Source organism: Miscanthus floridulus, chromosome 4 (assembly GCF_019320115.1).
Source record: "Miscanthus floridulus cultivar M001 chromosome 4, ASM1932011v1, whole genome shotgun sequence".
Lineage (NCBI taxonomy): Eukaryota > Viridiplantae > Streptophyta > Magnoliopsida > Poales > Poaceae > Miscanthus > Miscanthus floridulus.
Window position 1 is genome coordinate 19333325 of NC_089583.1, and position 3369 is coordinate 19336693.

General features: G+C 52.3%; 1 pseudogene; it reads left to right on the forward strand.

Annotated features, from left to right (window-relative positions):
* Positions 1-279: 279 nt before the first annotated feature.
* Positions 280-1428, forward strand: LOC136548185 (uncharacterized; annotated as a pseudogene).
* Positions 1429-3369: the final 1941 nt, after the last annotated feature.

A 3369-nucleotide genomic window follows, 5' to 3' on the forward strand; every position in this document is an offset into this window, starting at 1 on the left:
CTCGCCCGCCGCCGCTCGTGCGACCCTGTGCGCCCCTTGCGGCCTCGCAGCTCCCTTCGCCGCGGACACCAGCCCTGCTCCACCCCAGCACCTGCGGCTCTGTCCCCGCCTCCCCGAGGGTGCACGTAGCGGGCCGCTCACTTGCGCACGTGTGTCGGTCTGGTGTTAGTGAGCTGGCCGGTCCTCCTCTCCTCTCTGCTTAAAAAAATGCAGCAGCAGCAGCAGAGAGGCTAAAAAAACAAAAAAAAACAGCAGCAGCAGAGAGGCTCGTTCTCTCCTCCATGGCGTCCCCCGGACGCCCTGGCGCTGTTCTGGTCCCTCAGTGCCCCGTCATTTTCAATGGCACCAATTGGGGCGATTTTGTTTTCCATATTGAGGTCCACATGGATGGGCAGCTGCTGTGGGGCTACCTCACGGGTGAGCGGATCTGTCCTCCCCGTCCTCTTCTTCCCACGCCGCCCACATACCTGCCAGATGCTGATGATGATGCCAAGAATGATTTACTTGAGGCATTTGAGGCTGAGATGGAGAGCTATCAGTCTGATCTTGGTGTCTATGAGACTTGGCTGCGCGAGGAAAAATCTGCTAAGGCCATCTTACTTGCGAGCATGGAGGTTGATCTCTCGTTATCCCTTAGAGGTCTTGCCACTTCACACCTTATGTGGGATCACCTCCGTCGTAGTTACGAGATTCGTAACGAAGCGATGTACCTTGCTGTTGTTGAGGAGGCTCAGTCGCTTCGTCAGCTTGACTCCATAGTTGAGGACTTCCACTGTCAGATGACAGTTGTCTGGCATCGCCTAGACAGTTTGGGCACTGAGTTCTGTGGTGGTGGTACTTGCCGGTGCTGTGACCGTCACCTGGACCAGAGAGACATTCTTCGCCTTCACGAGTTTCTCTCTCGCCTTCATCCCAAGTTCGAGACTGTTCGAGCACAGTTGCTGACTCGTCGTCCGCGCCCATCGCTCTCAGAGGCGATGCCTGAGCTACGAGCTGAGGAGACACGTCTTCGAGCTAGGGGTGTGACTCGTGTTCCGCCGTAGCCCTCCGTCCTAGCAGCCACACCTCCCCAGGTCTCTCCGCCTCCGTCTCAGCCCTCTCCTGTGGTGATGGGGGCACCTTCTGGTATTCAGTGTGGCTACTGCAAGATCTATGGTCATGAGGAGAAGGATTGTCGCAAGAAGCAGCGCGATCGATCAGGGCGTCGTGGCAAACACTCTTTTCAGGGCTCTGGTGGTTCCTCTACTTCACAGAGCACTCGTTCCGTGTCTGCAGCGAAGCAGGAGGTTCTTGCCCTATTTCGTCGCCTCACTACTGCAGCTCAGGCCTCCGGTCACGGGACTACAGCTCAGGCTTCTAGTTCCGCTCCTCCTCCATCAGGTATATAATCCCCATGGTTCCTCGACTCTGGTGCCTCTTTTCATATGACACCTCATGCAACACACTTGTCCTCTCTATCTTCCCCCGATCCACCTATTTATGTTCGCACCATAGATGGCACTTCTCTTCCTGTTGCTGGGAGAGGTGTTCTTTTGACCTCTTCGTTTAATATTCCTACTATTTCACATGTTCCCAAACTAACTATGCAACTCTTGTCTGCGGGTCAAATCACTGATCATGGCTGTCGCATAATCCTTGAGTCTGATTCTTGTTGTGTTCAAGATCTCCGTACGGGCCTTTTGGTGGGAACTGGGCCTAGGTGTCGGGACTCCCAACGCCTCTGGGAGCTTGATTGGTTGCATCTTCCTTCACCCATTTTGGCTCCCACATCACCCAGTTCTCCAGCATCCGTGTCAGCTGCTTCGTCTACCACTTCTTTTGCGCAGTGGCATCATCGTCTTGGTCACCTCTCTGGTTCTAGATTATCCACCCTTGTTGGTAGTGGTGTGTTAGGTCCTGTTTCTGGTGACACTACTCTTCATTGTATGGGTTGTAAACTTGGCAAACAGTTGCAACTCCCCTACCCTTCTAGTGAGTCTAAGTCCCAGGAACCTTTTGATCTTGTTCACTCTGATGTATGGGGTCCAGCACCTTTTGTTTCAAAGGGGGGTCAATCATATTATGTTATTTTCATTGATGACTATTTGAGATTTACCTGGATTTATTTGATGTCTTCTCATGATCAATTTCTTTCTATTTACAAGCAATTTGCCACCATGATCCGTACCCAGTTCAACTCTCTCATTTGAGTTTTTCGTGCGGATTCTGCTGGTGAATACATCTCCACTGCTCATCGTTCCTACCTTGCTAAGAAGGGTACTTTTGCCCAATTTTCATGTCCTGGTGCTCATGCTCAAAATGGTGTTGCTGAGCGCAAGCATCGCCACACTCTTGAGACTGCTCGTGCTCTCTTGATCTCTTCTATGCTTGCTCCTCAGTTTTGGGCTGAGGCGGTTTCTACAGCTGTTTTTCTTATAAATCACCAACCCTCTACTTGTCTTCGGGGTTGCACTCCCTATGAGTGTCTTTTCGGCACCCCTCCTTCCTATAGCCATCTTCGTTGTTTTGGGTGTGTCTGTTACGTCCTACTTCCACCTCATGAGCGCACCAAACTCACTGCTCAGTCTATTGAGTGTGTTTTTCTTGGGTACAGTACGGAACATAAGGGTTATCGCTGCTATGACCTTGTTGCTCGTCGAATGAGGATTTCTCGGGGTGTCACCTTCGATGAGTCCTGGCCTTACTATCCTCGTTCCCCTTCCAGTTCTTCTGCTACCACTGAGTCCCTCTCATTCCTCACTTTACCTGAGTGGTATCTTCTGCTATCATCTCCATCCTCTTCACCCCCTCAGGTATCTTTTACTCCGCCTCCACCACCACCACCTACATCTCCACCTTCACCACCTCCTCCTACCTCTCCACCACCGGTCTCTCCTCCACCATCATCATTGCGTCCTTCCCGTGAGATCACTCACTACTACACTCATCATCCACGCCCTGCACCACCACTTGACTCTTCTTCGTCCACCCTTGGACCTCATCTCGAGTCTCCTCCTCATTATTCTCTTCATGATTGCATCACCCTTCGTCCTCCCGATCGCCTTGGCTTCACTGCTACCGTCCTGGCTGAGCCCGCGACCTATCGGGAAGCTACCGTTCACCAGGAGTGGCAACATGCTATGGCTAAGGAGATTGCTGCCCTAGAACATACTGGCACCTGGGATCTTGTTCCTTTGCCACCTCACGTCACTCCTATTACTTGCAAGTGGGTGTACAAGGTAAAGACCCGCTCGGATGGCTCTCTTGAGCGCTACAAGGCTCGTCTTGTGGCGCGTGGCTTCCAATAGGAGCAAGGTCGTGACTATGAGGAGACCTTCGCTCCTATCGCGCACATGACTACTATTCGCACTCTTCTTGCAGTTGCTTCTG